This window comes from Heterocephalus glaber, unplaced genomic scaffold, assembly GCF_053883595.1.
Source record: "Heterocephalus glaber isolate CG9 unplaced genomic scaffold, H.glaber_assembly_v1.0 deba00001606, whole genome shotgun sequence".
Lineage (NCBI taxonomy): Eukaryota > Metazoa > Chordata > Mammalia > Rodentia > Bathyergidae > Heterocephalus > Heterocephalus glaber.
Window position 1 is genome coordinate 6,668,236 of NW_028258377.1, and position 17,805 is coordinate 6,686,040.

The following is a 17,805-nucleotide window of genomic DNA, read 5'->3' on the forward strand; positions in this document are numbered from 1 at the left end:
TGCCAGTGTATGTTTTGTTTCCTTGTCTGTAAATGGGGAAAGCACCTATTTTGTTTAAAAAAATAAGGGGCATGATTGAAATGACTGCTTTTGGGTGGGTTCACTTCACACAACTGATTCCTATCTTGCTCCTGTAAATGAGAACCTTTGAGCTTTTCCAGAGGTCACATATAGTTTTCAAGAGAAGAATAGGAATTGGGAAGATGAGACATTCCCAATCATTTCATATCTCTAATAGACTCAGCTTTTGTACGTTCAAAGAAAACCTGTGAAGTTGGTAATGCCGATAGTTTGGAAAGATTTTGGTGATAAGAAGTTATCTTCATGGGAAATTTTCAGATTTACATGATCACTTTTAAAATGCATAGACTTAATAGATTCTAGTTGGAATTGCAGAATTAGTCAGTAGCATCTTGTTCAGTCATTAGTGAGAATATGTATACTTTTGTGACAGTGGCCTCAAATCTGTCTTTATTCATTGTTGGCTTATTCCATCATACCCCTATGGTGATTAACTAATGGTCAACTTGGAACACCAAGCTGAACTGAGTCAGAATGGTGGCTGGGCATGAAAAACCCAGCTGAGAATTGTTGAGAATGGCATAAAGAGAGAACTGGAGGGAAAGATCACGGGGTGTTGATTTTCCTGGAGAAGCTTGCTGAGCCTGGTTTTCCTGATACAAACTTAGCTGTTCTGATTGTCAGAGGAACTCCGGTCCTTGCTGCCACTGGGAATGGCTGCTGGCCTCTTCAGGGTAGCTCTGGTCTCTGCCTTGAGCATAGCTTCCTGGCTGCAGTGCAGATTTCTCAGCTTGGTGGCACAGACCCTTTACCCTGCTTGTGCAAATGTTTTAGCTTCCACCACTGGCCTTTGGGCCTTCCCAGTGCACATCCTCGATACAATCCTCTGATTCTTTGGAGCACATGGACAGATCTCTTGCATTCCTCTGCATTTGACATTTGTGAGTGAATGTTATAAAATAATCCTATGAATTAGGTGTTCTGTATTAAATCTATTCCCTTGCAAACCCTAACTACAGCAATCCCTCACCTTTTTCCTTTCAAATTATAAATTACTTAGAATTTTAATTTAATATGAATAGTCTCATCTGAGTTCCATTTGTTACAACTTCTGTAACTCTTCAAAGATTTTATTTTGCTTCTTCAGTTTTAGTTTAACCAGGGACCATAATAACCTCTTATTAAAATTCTTAGACATAAACCCTCCAAAGCTGGTTTCAGTCTGTCCACAGTTCATTTAGCTTGACAACTGAAATTATTTTATGTTTCAGAAGGTTATTTATGGCACTAAAAATGTTTCCATTATATATTTACCTGCTCTCCTTGTCAGGACATTATACTTATGTACAGTCTAACTTTGGAGCAACAGAAATGGGTGAAATATTGATTTAAAAAATAATCACATTGAACAGGTCTGAAGTATTTTGTTGGTGGAAATAAATGAAATAAGATTCAATTACTTTAATCAATGATGCCACCTTCATTAATCTGGGAATGAAATGGATTCATGTAGATCTAACTTAGGGATTTTATTCACTATTCTTGATAACCCATGAATTTGACCATTTTATTTTTGCAATTGTCTGTTTTCCAAAGGATATTTCTGAGTCTTTGCAATTTTGATTCCTATTACTAAAGATATTAGGTAAACTTTGGTATTTAGATGGTTGTTGGCTTGACATAGACATCTGAAGAACCAAATTAGTCTTAATAGGAGAGATGGATGCAATATGACAAAGTAACTAGGGCTGAAAGATTAAGTTCTTTAATGTACTCTTAAAGTATTACCTGAAATAAGGCTGGCTAGCCTGGTCTCCTTTTCTAAGAGGTTAGACTGCAAATACTTTATGAAGAAACTTTTTACTTAAAATAATGGATCTCTTATAAACACATGAGTTAAGTCTTTAGAGGAAGATTAGAGAATCTACATCATTGCATTTTGAATTTTGCATTGAATTTTGAGTATTCTTGGACCATCTGTGTTTGCTTGGGGACCTTAGGATTTTGTAATGCCAGTGTGTGAATTGACTAATACTGTGAACACTGTGGAGCCCTCACTCACAGTACCGAATCTCTAAGTGCTCTCGTCTTTGCACTTGACTTCAGTAACCCTATGTGCCAGTGGTCCAGAGCTTACTGTCTCTAGCCTCAGCCTCTCCTGAGCCTCAGCTCCAGTTCACCACCTACTTTGCATGGACACTTGGGTATCTTAGAAGTACCTCAAAACTAACTGCTATTCTCTGGGCTCTTGATACTTGCTCTCCCTTAACCAAGAAATTTATTTAAAAATAAGAGGTATTAAAAATCTTTTAAAAGTTACAATATAGAAGAGAATAGAAGAGATTTTTCTTTTTTTTTTTTGGCCCGGGAATCGAACTCAGGTCCTTGCACTTGTGAGGCAGGCAGCAAAACCACTGAGTTAAATCCCCAGCCCAAGATTTTTCTTTCTTTCCCAGCACTGAAGATTGAGTTCTGAGCCTTCACAGAAAGCTACATCCCTGGCTGGTACTGCTTCTCTACTTTTATTTTTATTTTTTTAACTTCTCGGACAGTCTTGCTAAATTGCTAAGTTGCCCAGGCTGGTCTCAAATTTGGCAATCCTCTTGTCTCATTGGCCCAGGATGCTGGGATTATGGGCGTGTACCATCACACCAGGCTTATAGTGGGTAGAGGAGATAATTTTAATAAAGGGTCTCCATTTTAATATCCCCACTAGCTCATCAAAGTACACCAGAAAATCATCAAAGTACATCAGAAAATTGTTTCAGCCAATTTGTCAGCAATCTGCCATGCCACTTCTGAAAGCATTAAGACATTAAACAATCACTCGTAATGGTAAATTCTCCCCTGTCCTCTAGTCCTGGCAGTGATGTAAATTTGGCACAGTGGCTTGCCTGGATTTTGTCCACAATGTGCTCATATTGCATCCTTTTGAGAGCCACTGCCTGAGAGTCACAATGCAATGTAAAGATGTGTGCAGAGGGGTAGGCACATGCTCACAGTGCAGCTCTGCTGTTCAAGGAAAAACCTTGGCAAAGTTTCGTGACCCTGAGAGCCTTGGTTTCCTCATCTGTAAAATGGAAAAATGCCTATCTTGAAGATTAGCAGAAGTGTGTGGCAGATAAATGTGCAATGAATGTTAATTCCCTCCCACCATCACAAATTGGGGAGAAGCTTCACAGAGCAGCAGTTTCTTCAGAGGCTCTAGAGTTTATATTTCTCTCGCCAGATGGAATTTACTTGCTGGCTCCCATCAGTAGCATGAGCATTTCCTTTGATGTTTTTAGATTGAGGAAGTACTTTTTTCTTTTCTGTTTATCACTTCCCACAAGTGTCTTGTTAAAATAGAATATGTTCAGAGTAAAAAAGAATCCCCCATCCTCCGCCCCATAATTTAGCAGGCTTTTGTTTTGTTTTGGTGCTGGGGATTTACTCAAGGGCTTTGCATAAGTGTAGCATGTTCTTTACCACTGAGCTAACCTCTAGCCCCTTAACAATTTTATTTTTTGAGTTAGACCAATACCTTAAATTAGATGATAAAGAGTTGCCTTTAGATTGTTGTATTGCTCTTATTAACAATTACTTTGGCTATCCCTTCTCTCAGTAGCTTGCCTGTACCTGGCACATAGTAGGTGCTCAGCAAAACCAGGCCCCATCAGCCTGCAATATAACCCTTAGCATGTCAACATTGATACTTAAAGTATAATGACTTTGCCATGGACAGGGAGCCCCAGAAGTATCAGTCCTGGCCTCAGGATTGGTTTTGTTCTAGCTCTTACCCCTGACCACCTCTGCAGTCAGTGCCTCAGGGCAAAGACTGCTGTTGCCCCAGGACTGCAGGCTGTTTCTATGTGCAGCTACAGAGGTGGTCTTTCCAGCTTTTCTCAGTCCTGGTGCTTGGCTCCTGAATCATCACTGCTTCTGCCCCAAGTTTTAAAACAAGCTTTGAGTTTCTGGGGTTGGCAGGGGAAGGGAATAGAAGAAAGTATATTCCTAGCTTGAAAACCTACCTATATGACAACAGCAGGGTCATAAACATTTTAACTGATAAATTATATCAAACATTTAAAGCAGAAAAAAGAAGGAACACTTCTCCCCTCAAGTAGTTCAGAAGTCTAAATGTTCCTGCATTAGCTTCACAGGGCTGATGTAATAAAGTGTCATAAGCTGAGTGGCTTGGAACAAATTCATCAAAATCATTGTTCACAAGGTTGATGGGGAAAGAATCTTTCTCTATGTCTTCCAGCTCCTGGTGGCCCCAGGTATTTCTTAGTTTGTGACAACACAACATGGGTCACGTCTTCTGCTCCCTCTGTGTGTGTCTGTCCCCATGTCCAAACTACCTCTACGATTACCAGTCAGAGAATGATCTAATTTTAACTTGTTGGCCTCTGTAAAGACTATTTCCAAATAAGGTCACATTCTCTGGTACTTGAGGGTAAAAGCCTAAAACAATAATTAGTAGTGTTGATTACAGATTTTTAGAAATAGTGGTGGTCATTATGTCTTAGGTAGCTTAAAAATCTACTAATCTGCCTTCCTTTAAGGTTCTTAAAAGATTAATTCTAATCTTTTAGAATTAGAGGAGTTTTTCTGGACTGAAAACCAGTGCCATTTCATCTCTATGAACGCAGCTGCATTCAACAAACTAGAATTAAAGAGTATGAGAATTAACTTGTATAAATCATTTTGGGAAATATTTCAGCTTTCTGATTGCAGCTCACATTACCAGGTGAGTTTCAGATGTCTCTAAAACCATAAATATGGGCAAAGACTGTTTCAAGAGCTACCAAGTCTTGCACCATGAGTAGAATGCTAAGAGTCTTCTTAAATCCTATATTCCTTCAGTGTAGATGATTCTTTCTAGTAGAAGTTTGTGCTTAGAGCAGTAAAGGTTCATGTCACAATGTCTTCTCAGTTACCACATGGAAAAGTGAAAATTTAGAATCTTAAAAGAGTTTGTTTCTGAAAAAGTTAGCTGAACATTCTCTCAAAATGATACTAAGGATTAAGTGTCTACCTCAATTTAACTCAATGAATAAATGTGAGCCTAGAAGATTAATTATATCACAAAAATAAACACTACATCCATTGGTAGTGAGAGTCACTTGAAGAGGTATAGCATGCCTTTTTGTGGGCACAGATTTTTGTGTAGCATCCATTAGAGCATCTTAAACATAGTTAAGATCCCAGGAGAGTAATGAGTAAAGGATGTGAATAGTGGGCTGGGTGTGCATGTGCAATACCCTGGGATCAATCCCCAGCACTGGAAAAAAAAAAAAGACTTGAATAGTCATTGCACGAAAGAAAAGTGAAATACAAAATAAGATCACTCTGAAATGTTAATTAAGGGAATTTCATACCTTACTGGTGGAAGAGTAGATTGGTACAGCCATTTTTTTTCCCCATTAACTTTATTGGTACATTTTAGGTATAAAATACAGTTACATTCATCATTGGGATCTTGTACCATTACATGAGTCTCTTGGTTCTTATCTTTTTTCCCCTTCCCTTGACCTCCCTTCACCCCCTCCACCCTTCCCTATTTGCAAAGACCTTGTTTCCATTTTTTTTTCCTCTTCTCATATTTTTTTCCTTTCCCTTTTTTCCCTTCTGCCACCCCTCTCAATTCCCCCACTCTTTTAGACCTTTTCTTCCTGTTACACAATATCAGTTATACATTTTTTAAATTACAACACTAAGATCTAGGAGACATTACCACAGATTTTACAGAATTTAAAAGGATATAGAAAGCATATTACAAAAATCTTTTTTGAAATAAATTTGACAACTTCTAAGAAGTAACTTAGAAGACAAATTAATGAAACTAACTCTGGAGGAAATATAAAATTTGAATAGCACTTATTAAAGAAAGTATATTCCTAGCTTGAAAACCTACCTATATGACAACAGCAGGCTCATAAACATTTTAACTGATAAATTATATCAAACATTTGAAGCAGAAAAAAGAAGGAACACTTCTCCCCTCATTTTAGGAAATCAACATTGTGCTAATCCTAAAACTGGATAAAGATAATAGAAGAAAAAAGTGTGAACATAGATAGAAATTTGTTTAACAAAACAAACTATTAGAAGTCAGATCTGGCAGTATGTAGAAAGTGGTTTTGTTATAGGGATGGCAGTGTTGGTTCAGCATTGGAAGATCCACCCCCAAAAGTAATCATTTTAACAGAGGAAAGGAGAAAGCCATATGATCCTGTCACTAGTTGGAGAAAGCATTGGACTAAATTCTACAGCTGTTCATGGTAAAAGCTATCAGGAGACTAGAAGTAGAACAGAACCTTCTCAACAGATCAAAGACATGTACTCCATACTTCCAACAAAAACTACTTGTATGAATGGAGACGATACAATGCTTTCTCCCTAAAGTGGGGAACAAGGGCATATATGCCTACTCTTCATCTGTCCATTAGACTTTGAAACATAGGTTAAACCAAAATAGCCTAGTGATAAAATGACACAACTAGGATAGGACTGGCACGGCAGAAGCAAAATCTATATATGTAGATGAAATGATCATCTAGAGAGAAAATACTAAGAAATCTCTAGGAGCCCCTAGAGCTTGTATTTGAATTTAGCAGGATTAGAAAACACAAGGTATATATAAAAATTCAGGTCTGTGTATATTTGCTATAAATGAAGAACTGGATATTGAAATTTAAAAGTTACGTAGGAGTACAAAGGACTCAGAAAAGCCAAAAACAAAAACAAAAACAGCTTTAGAAGACGTTTAGCACCCAATTTTAAGACTTCTTCTAAAACTACAGTAATCAAGGCAGTGTTGGGGTAAGGAAAGACATATAGATCATTGGAATAAAACAGAGAATCTAGAAATAGAACCACACAAAAATGGTCCACGGAGTTTTGAAAGATTATTTAACATTAGCATTTTATAGAATATAAACTCAATTCAAGAGCCGAGGAAGAGATAGTGTCTTCAGCAAATGGCACTAGAACACCTGGTATCTGTATATAAAAAATTAACTTCAACCCTTTATTTCCATACATGAAAATAACTTGAAGGGATCTATGAACCTAAATAAGAAAGCCTAAAAGTATAAAATCTTAAGAAGAAACTATAAGGGAAAATATTTATGAATTTAGGGTACGCAAGAACTACCTAGGATACAAAAACCATGATGTATAAAAGAAAACAATTGATAAATGAGATTCCATCAAAATTTAGAACTTTAAGTGACATCATTAAAATGAAAAGTAGTCCTTAAACAGACTATATTTACAATGTATATAACCTATGAGCAGAATATATAAAGAATTCTTAGAGCTCATTAATAGACAACTCAATTAAAAAGTAGACATAAGAAGATGATAGCCAGTATAGCACAAGGAATGGTGTACAATTCTAGAATCAGAAAAATGCTGATCAGTACAATAATAAGATTGAATTATACACTCATTAGGGAGATGAAGTTAAAAGTTTTAAAAGCCTTGTCATGACTTTTTCTTTTTGTTGGATTCTCCCCTTTTGCGTTTAATTTGTCACGACCAATGGATTCATTGTGCTGGGTTTCCTGAGGTTGTGATCCTCATTGTCTTTTCCTAGGGTATTGTCTAAAATACTTTGGAGTGCCAGTTTGATATTCATGAAGTTCCTGAGGTGCTCTTTCTCATGAAAGTATCTTATTTCTCCATCCATTTTAAAAGATAGTTTTGCAGGGTACATCAATCTGGCTTGGAGGCTGTTTTCCTTTAGGACTTGAAATACATCACTCCAAGCTCTTCTTGCCTTGAGGGTTTGCATTGAGAAGTCTGCTGTGATTCTGATGGGCTTTCCTTTGTATGTGATTTGTTTCTTTTCTCTCACTGCTTGTAGAATTTTGTTCTTCTGTTGGATTTCTGCAATCCTAACTATTATATGCCTATGTGTAGATTTTTTTTGATTAAGGCTAGCTGGAGTCCTATATGCCTCACTTATCTGTATGTCAAGTTCTTTCCCCCTCCTTGGGAAGTTTTCTGCCATCACTTCTGTGAAGAGTTTTTTTATATCATCTGCACTGTCTCCTCTTTCTTCATTGACTCCAATCAGTCTTACGTTATTCTTCTTTGCATCGTCTAGCAGCTGGGGGATTGATTTCTCATGTTCCCTTACAATTTTAAAGCAATTTTTCTCTTCCTCCTCACTAATTGCAATCTTATCTTCTATATCTGAAATTCTATCCTCACATTGGTTCATTCTGCTGTGCAGACTTTCGATGGAGTTTTTAATCTCTTGGAAATCTGTTTGTATCTGTTTTACGGATTCCATTTGTTTCCTATGTTGGGATTCCATTGTGTTCCTCAGCTCCTCTATTTTTTAATCTGTGTCCTCTCTAGATTTATTAATCATGTCTTGCACCATGAGCAAAATCTTTGCTGTTATCTGATTAATTATTTCTGATTTCATTTTTCCCAGATCCTCTTTTCTTGCCAGTTCAGAGAGTCCTGGTGGTTGAGTATCAAGAGTGTTCCATCTTGTTTCCCTTTGGGGTTGCTGTAGGTGAACTGGAAGTCTGTTTTTGAGGCTTGTTTATGTGTCTTCTCATTTCCACTGGGCGGGGTGGGGGTGCTTCTGGCACCCACGCGGCTCACCTTCTCTGCCCTAGGAGCTTGGGATGGCGGTGGGGAAGCTTCCTTCCGGGTACTGGGACTGGCTGAGCTTCACTGCCCTAGGAGCCTGGGATGGAGATGGGGAGCTTCCTTCTGGGTGCTGGGACTGGCTGAGCTTCACTGCCCTAGGAGCCTGGAATGCAGGTGGGGGAGCTTCCTTCTGGGTTCTGTGACTGGCTCACCTTCTTGGCCCTAGGAGCCTGGGATGACAGCGGGGGAGCTTCCTTCCAGGTGCTGGGACTGGCTGAGCTTCACTGCCCTAGGAGCCTGTGATGGAGGCGGGGAGCTTCCTCTGGTACAGCCATTTTTGGAAAATAGTCTATAATCTACTAAATTTGAAGATTTGCATATCCAATGACTCAGCAATTCTCATAGGTTCTAGAAAAGTTCATGCTCATGTGCATCTGAATACATGTACTGTGCAAGAAAGCTCCGACCAAGATGGTCATCAACAATAGAATAAAAAATAGGGGCTGGGGATTTAGCTCAGTGGTGCCTTGGCCTCCCTTGAAAGTTCAAGGTCTGGACTTCGAGCCCCTGCAACAACAACAACAACAAAAAATAATGATGAAGCACTTATGTAATGGGATACTGTAGATATCAGTGATTACAACTGTATGTGACAAGGTGACTGAATCTCACAACGTCATGCAGAAGTAAGATGCTATATGTCTGTATGATGTTTATAACAGGTTTGAAAATAGGAAGAATGTATATCTGCTAGAACATAAATCCCACAAGGGAAAAGACATTTACTATTATTCTTCAAGTGCTTAGGTTAGAGTATGACACATATAATCATTAGATGCTCAATGAGCACTTGTTAAATGATCTTAACTATATTGTTTAGAAATGTACATATGAGAATAAAAAATATTCTTAAACTCCATTACAACAGTCAGGACAGGGGTACTTGTGGGGATGAAGGAAGGAGTTGTTGTTGGGAAGGCACTATTGGTGAGTTGTCTTCTGATGCTGGTAATTTCTTGGCCTGGATGGGTGTTAAATAAGTATTTTAATTCTTTAAGCTACACATTTATTTTGTGGGGGTTTTGTATGTGATATTTCAAAATAGCGAATGGAGCAGATTTCAGTTGATTTGTTCTCTTTTCTATATTTAGCTTGGAGCACAGGTGAAAGGAAGATGCATACGGGGACTTGGGAAAGGTCACATAGCAATCATTTGCACAGGGACTGCGTGTGGACATGTCACATTGGTGACCATAGTACTTTGCATTTTATTTGCACCAGGACCTCTCGGCTTAGGTGGTAAAGAGATCTGGGCTGGTTTCTCCCTTTGCCACTTACTGTGGAAGTGGGAAACAGAACTAGGCAGTTTCCACAACTGTGAAATAGAGCTCACAGGAGCTACCTCAGAGGGTGTAGTGACTAAATGAGAATTAAATAAAATAAACCAAATAAGGCATTTTTCACTGTTAAGGCTCAGCTGTGTGCTTGCATGTACATTGGAAAATACACTTCCTCCTGCCAGAGACGGCCATGGGGGCACTGTGTGGTAAGAGGGCACCTCTTCAGGGCAGAGGCTGTGCCTGGCTGTGGCCCCACTTTACTTTGCTGAGTACCAATGTGTGGTAAATAAACTGCAAAACTTTTCAGCAGCCCTGGTGCCTGCAAATAGTAAATGTTTAATGTAATTAACACTGATAGATCCAAATCCCCATCCATTCAAAAGAGGAGCTATGTGCTGGGAGTCAGCTGAGCTGCCAAGGTGAAAGTAGAGCCTCTGTTGGAGAAATTTAACTTTTTATGCCGCCCACAGGAATCATTTTCTATAGATTTTATTCTGCTTTTAATACAGCTTAACTGAAAACAACAATGCTTTGGGAATCTTCAGGTCTGGTCTCAAAGATGGACCCGAATGATAACACCCTATGATCACTTTTCTCATCTCCACAATGGGATTTGAACTGGAACCACTGTTTCTGTAGGACACCCAGAGCAAAATAGGACAGGGCAGTGATGGTGAATGGGCAACTCTGCCAACTCATGACAAACCTTTTATTTCTAAAATCTGAGAGGCTAGGCAAGCATGCATTGGAAGTCAAGTTCTCTGGACTCTGGTTTTTGAAGTCCTTAGGCTCCAACATTATCTCTTAAGACTTTAGGACAGCAACAAAGTACAGAAATTAACATAAGTGAGAGTCAGATTTGCTCCACTCCACAATTCAAAAGGAATGACTTTGAGCCAGTTACTACCTCGCAGAAGGCAAAATGGATAATTCATTTAACATAAAAATAATGGCTCAAAAATGTTAATAAGTTTAATTGAGAATTGAATAGAGCCCTGTATCATAAATTTTGATTTCCATAAACTTCATTATTCTCTCAAGATAGTTTTTCCAAAGAGCATTCTGACCTTGTTCAGTAGTTTTCTGGGTAACCTGTATTTACAGGTTAGACATGGGGGAAGGTTTACTGCTCTGGAAAGATGACATTATGTGTCTCAAGGCTTGGGGAATAGAGGACTCTTGAGTCCTGTGGCTTACCTACTGAGGCTTGATCAACAAGGTCCCCATCTTCTCTCTCTGCCTACTGTAGAATGACTCTGTGTTAAACTGAGTCTGGAAATGTCAGGATGAAATTCACTCTTTTTTTTCTTTCCAGCGCTAGGGACCAAATCCAGGACTTCATTCAAATACCCTATTTCTGGCCTCATTGCCAGCCAGAAATTCACTCTTGAAAAAAAGTAGAGTTTCGTTTTGATGGCTGGTTGATAGGCAAACGACAGAGGAGGCTGATGAGGGTTTTGGGCTTTGCTTACAGAATTCATGTTGAAAATTACAAGCTCCAATGACCTATTTATAAATTAGAATTAAACAACAACTTTGAGGGATTTTCAAAACAGTTGGAAAGCTAGTCTCCCACAGACCCTAAATGGATTCTAGATGGTATTTAATTTGATGTACTATTTGTATTCTTCTCTTTAACTGGACGGATCCTCTAATTGAGAGGGATAAAGCAACCACCAAAATTAGTTTAGATGTGTAGGAGAAGAGATTCTAAATGAGGATATTGCCCCCTAGTGCTGAAATGTAGTTCAGCCATGAGCATTCCACAAAGCTCAGCTGTGTTGAGCTTTCTGTTTTCACCAAAGAGCCAAATATCACCCAGATTACATCTGTGCATGCTCAAAAAAAATGAACCGAATTGCACAGTGTTCAATAAATCTACAACTACAAATAACTGTTTCCCTTTTGCATATTGCATGGGAGACTTCGAGGGACTGATTTTATGTAAGTATGAGGTAGCCGTGGTGGCACCTTGAAAGAGCAGCTGTTTCACTGAAGAGTTTTTTGTTTTTTTCAATTTTTTTTTTGGTACTGGGGATCCAACTGGGTCCTTGTGCTTGTGCAGCAGGCAGTGAAACCACTGAGCTAAATTCCCGGCCCTCACTGAAGAGTTTTGGTTCACAAAGGTTTCCTTTCACATTTATGGGAAGTGGTTGCTTACTGTACTATGTGTCTCTTGCCATTGGGATGTAGAACCTATGATCTTCATGGAAGATAATCTTCTTATATCTTTATGTACCTTGTTTTAAATATCATTGATGTTAAAAATACTATATGCAATATGATATGTGATTAAGTTTTTTATTTGAGCAAACTTGTGAATTCGTCCTAATTGCCAGGCAAAAAGTTCTTTTGAGTTTTGTTATCAGGAAGAGAAAGTATGTTAAAGAGACTCCTCCTCTGGGAGGACCTCAATGGTCAAGGTCTCTAACCTAAAAACAAAAATCTTTGATTTTTGCAAAGAAAAGATTCAAGTATTAACTATTACCTGAGATTGAAGCTTCAGAGAACTGGCTATTAAGGGCAAAAGAGGACTCTTTTTTTGGTACCGGGGATTGAACTCAAGACCTTGCGCTTGTGAGGCAGGTGTCAGAACCACTGAGCTAAATCCCTGGCCCCAAGAGGACTTTAAAGAACATAAGAATAGAAGTTGTAGGACACAGCCACTGCCTCAGGGCTGAAAAAGATCAGTGAGGAAAAAGCAAATCTCAGAGAAACATCCCTGACCTCTCATCAGGTCTCCCAGCTGCGATCTAGGCCTCACTGGAGGAGTGTAGCCAGGGCCCACTCAGTGGGGGAGAAAATGCTCGTGGAACTTGTCAGAAATTGGCTTTCTGGTAGGGAAGGATGATGCATGCTGAGGCAGGAGGGTTGTGAGTTGAAGGTTCAAGGCCATGAACTTGACTATGAACACGAGTATGTAGCCAGACCCTGTCTCAACCAAAAACAAAAATAAAAAACAAAAATAAAAAGGAAGAAATTGGCTTTGGCTTGAGGCTAAAGAGAGTGTCAGAAGAAACTACAAATAGGGAGCTGCTGGAGACTGCAGGCTACGAGCCGCCTACCACTGCATGTGACGTTAGCATTTAAGAGTTTGAATTTTTACTTGAGGAATGCTCAACCAGTAGAGTCTATGCCAGATTCCCAAAGTTTGAAAAACTCTGCTATCTGAAACTTTCTGATCCCAAACACTTTTACACACAGCCCCGCCCAGCAGTCTGGCTATGAGCTCATCGGCACTGTCCATCTTTTCCAACAACCAGCTTTTGGTTACACTGATTCCTTTCTTTTCTTTTTCCTTTTTCTCCTCTTTTTCTTTTTTTCTTGTCTTCCTCTGTGCCCACTTTCTATTTCATTGAGTTTTGCTCTTATTCTCATAATTTCTTTCCTAAGCAATGAAATTTTGACTTAATTTTTTTTTCCAGTTTAAAATGGCTGCTTAGGTCATTGCTTAGAGACCGTTCTTTTTTCGTAATATAAGTTTTGTTTGTTTGTTTGTTTTTTGGTACCGGGGATCAAACTCTGGTCCTTGTGCCTGCAAGGCAGGTGGCAGAACCACTGAGCTAAATCCCCCCTAATTTAAGTCTTAATGCTGTAAATATCTCTAAGCACTTCTTTAGCTATACCCCATAAATTTTAATGTTGTGTTTTGATTTTCATTCAGTTTTAAATGTTCTCTAATTTCTCTTGTGATTTCTTCTTCCACCTGTGTGCTATTTAGAAGTGTATTTCTTAATTTCCATCTACTACTTGGATATTTTCTAGTATCTTTCTCTTATTGTTTTGTGAACATGTACTCTGAATGGTTTCAATCTTTACATTTCATTGAAACTTACTGATTTTAAATTTAGTTTACCCTGGTGAATGTTTCATACTCCCTTGAAAAGAATGTTGGGTGGAATGTACTGTACATTTCAAGTAGGTCAGGTTGGCTGATAGAGGTATTTTTTTCTATTAATACATGTTTGCAGTACATAATGTTTACATTTCTTGCATGGAGCTGGTACATACACATGAGGAATTTATATTCTTACTGCTTTTCTATCTACTTGTTCTGAGAGGGAAGTATTAAAATCTTCAAATATAAATTGATTGCTTTTCCTTTTGTTACAGGAAATAATACCAGAGATGAAATATGAATTATTATATCTCCCAACCTGTTAACTGTATGATACACTGAGTTCGTGTTCTTTAGAAATTGAAGAATGAGTCCTAGGAACAATAGAGGTTAAGAATAGGAAGATATTTATTGATAGAAAATCTCCTGAGGGGCAGGAGGGGGACCTGAGTGAGTAACCCGGGAACCCCACTTTACAGAGGAGTTTTATAGAGTGAAACCCACGTGGGCACAACATGGGCCACAGCCATGATCATCCAATACGGTTACAAGTATAGTCACTTAGGCAATGGTGGTCTAATTTGGAAACAAGTCACGTAACAAGTGTGGATGGAAAGAACCAAGATTCTCCTAGGAAGTGGTGGGTGCAGAGGTCTCTGGTGACCCACTAGAGTGGGTTGATGTCTATCTAGACTTCATTAGGCCTAGTGTTTGTTCTTTGAGGGAGTATGTAGGTCTGATTATCTTGTCTTTATCTTGAGGCCTGGTTTTCAGCCAATGTGTGTCTGGGGCCTTTGTGGTGTGTTTCACCTTTGTCCTCACCCTCTCGAGGACCTAGCCCTATCTGACTGCCTATAATATTTCTACCTAGCTTATCTATCTATAATACTCTCAATTCTATATTCTCAACACTGTGCAATCTCAGATACCCAGCATCTGATTCTGGAGGTTTAGGGTAGTCTGATAATCTGCATTTTCACTTTCTTTTCCCTGTTGGTAAGAACTGCTTGGTTATTAACATACAGATTATTGGGCCTAGCTGCAAGCATGCCAAATCAGCATTTCTAGGAAAGTGTGCAGGAAGGGGGGTGTCTAATCAGTACCTGTCAACTTGTGTCAGGTACGTTTGGGGATGATGGGGCTGGCGTGTGCGTAGGGTTGGTAGAGGGGGTGGGATAACTGTGGAGCTTAATTCTCTTAAGAGTGTGTCTCTATTAATTATTTTCTTGATCATTTAACCAGCAGTTTTTCTTTGGCATAGACATAACTACTCTCAGTTTATCAGAAAGTTTGTGTGTGAGTATTCTAATATTCATCTGTTTTCCTGGGAGGTATTTGGGCATATAGCAAAGTTAGGCAGATAAGTCCCAGTAAATCAAAGTTAGGTGAAGGTTAGCATGTTTAACTGAAATTTAGACTCCAAACAATTTTTCTCTTGCTCTAACTGTGGACATAACTGTGCAGCAATTCAGAGCAATCCAAGCATCTCATTAATGGTCCTCAAACTGTATTTTTCTGTCTTTAGGGGCCAGCAGGTTCCACTGGGGAACCAAGAATACATAAGGCGGAATGGACTTTAAAGCTGGAATCATTCTGCTTTGTCTCTGATACTACAGAATGTCTCTATAAGATTTTCATTGAATAGGTTCTTCTACTAAAACAAAAACAGATACCAGCAACAATAACAAGGGTAGCAAATTTAAAAGCCTATGCCATGGCTGATTAAAATTCCTGATGAGCCCGTCTTTCTCTCTTTGTGTGAGACTGTCAGGGACCACTTACAAGGAAATAAAAGGAGAAAATGCTAGGAAAGGGCCCCACAGGGATCCTGCCTGTTTTGTGTTTTCACAAAGAAAGATGCAAATGGGGAACAAGGGCTCACACACAGCTCTGGAATTAAAAACACAGTAGCTGCAGGCACCCTACTAATGAAAATGCAGGGAAAGGTCAGCCTCCTAGAGACCTGCCTCACCCTAGTGGTCAAAGCTGACCAATGAGCAAGCCACCTACAACTGAGCTCAGAAACTGAAGGTCAGGACGGGACCCTCTCTTCAAGTCTGAATGCTGCATTTGCATGGAGGACTGGGACAGACATTTTTGGAGAACTCTTTCCTTTGTTCATGAAACTGCTGGTCTGATTTGCCCTTTGTCAGAGCTGCTGCTCCCTTCTGGCTCAAGTGGGAGTCTAATTAAAGGCCTACATATGCTTAGCCAGGCGTGGTGGCAATGCCTATAATCTCAGCACTTGGGATGATGAGGCAGGAGGATCGCCACAAGTTCCAAAGTGGGTTCAAGGCCACATAGGGAGCCCCTGTCTCCAAAAAAAGAGAAGCCCTACATATGCCTGTATTTCCCCTGGGTTTGGTCTTCTTTCTTTGTAGATGGGCTCAAGAACCCAGTTCATGTTTAAATGAGATCAAAGTGTAAGGAAGGCTGGCACCAGGAGAGACTCTTGACTTACAGGCTTTTCTAGATGCTCATTTGCATTTGATCTTATTTTCTAAGCTCTCCACCCCTGTATTATCCATCACGGGAGATTCTAGATGTGATAGCCAAGGACCACCACACAACTGATACGGAGCATTGTGTGATACCATTTCCAGTTGTTCCTCTTTGGACTTAAATTTTCTTCTTAACCTCCCTTCCCCCACCTCTCACCTCCGTCTCCTACTCCTAGGGTCCACCTTGAAGACCTTTCTATGCTATTTCTTCCTCTTTTTCTCTAACTATGTCTTTAATATATTTAATTTTGGCTTTCACCTCCTCCACTTGGAGATGGATCCAGGTTTTGAGGCCAGTAGCTTTTATAGTACAATATGTTGAGGGTGGGGAGAGCACAAACTATGAAAATAATAAATACATGAAATGAGAAAATGTCACAACAAATTATAAATTTTGAAAAAGCTGATAAATGTCAGAAAAACTACCAAATCTAGAAATATAACTTTGTATTTTATATTAAGTACCTGTCACACCTCTGTACATCTTTTCCCTTACATTTCTTGGCTGCATCACCTTTGTTTCTTCATATGACAAAATTTGATAAAACAGAGCAAATACAAATATAATTTAACCTCTTCTCTAGTATAGTTGACCAAAATTAGTTTTTATTATAGGCAATTGAGACACAGAAAATATACAAATTTATACAAAGATACCCTTATTATTTGTATTACTGCTACAGATCTGTGCCTAACAAACACAGACAGGAACTTTGACATACTATATTTCATGTGATTCCTATAAAAATGGGAAAAACAAGCTTGCATTAATAATTGTACTCACTACTTTATCAGTCATATTCTTGACAGGAGAGAATTTCAATTTTGACAATGTGCTAATGAAAATGAAATGCCCTGCTTATAATTATAAATTTTGTGTAGACTACTTTCTCACTCCATGTATCTCAAACCTGCCTCTCACCCACCAAATAGCTCTTTCTGGTTGCCAGATACCTCAGGCCATGTTCATATCAGTAGGACCCTGGTCCTACATTTTTGTCACAATCCTAAGTAGAGTTACCACATTGGGTAGTAGAAGTAATCCTGGGAATCCCACACACTCCAGAACAATGGATAAACTATTATATATGAAAATGACTGTGAATTCTATAACACTGTTAAACCCAAAGTAGAGGTGTCTCCAACTCAAATTACCTGTAGCCAGATTCCAAAAATGCCCTTGGCCAGTTCAGTGGCACTTAACATGAAAAATGTGACAGAGAGGAAGTCAAAGTGACAAGAGATACCTTTACAAATAAACACATATAGGGCTGGGGATTTAGCTCAGTGGTTCCGGCACCTGCCTCGAAAGCACAAGGTCCCGAGTTCAATCCCTGGTACCCAAAACAAAAATAAAAACAAAAAAATCCAAAAAAAACCAAACAAAAAAATAAACACATATGAATATGTGAACATATTAATAATGCACTTTCTAGAATCTTTGGAGAGTCCATGCAGATGACTTGCCTTGGAAATTAAGCTTCATTAGCTTCATAGTAAGTCTTTT

At 38.9% G+C, this 17,805-nt stretch overlaps 1 long non-coding RNA gene across 4 annotated transcripts in view; it reads left to right on the forward strand.

The window, feature by feature from the left end:
- LOC110344406 (uncharacterized) overlaps positions 1-17,805 on the forward strand; it is a 556,324-nt gene that overhangs the window by 961 nt on the left and 537,558 nt on the right. The window lies entirely within an intron of this gene.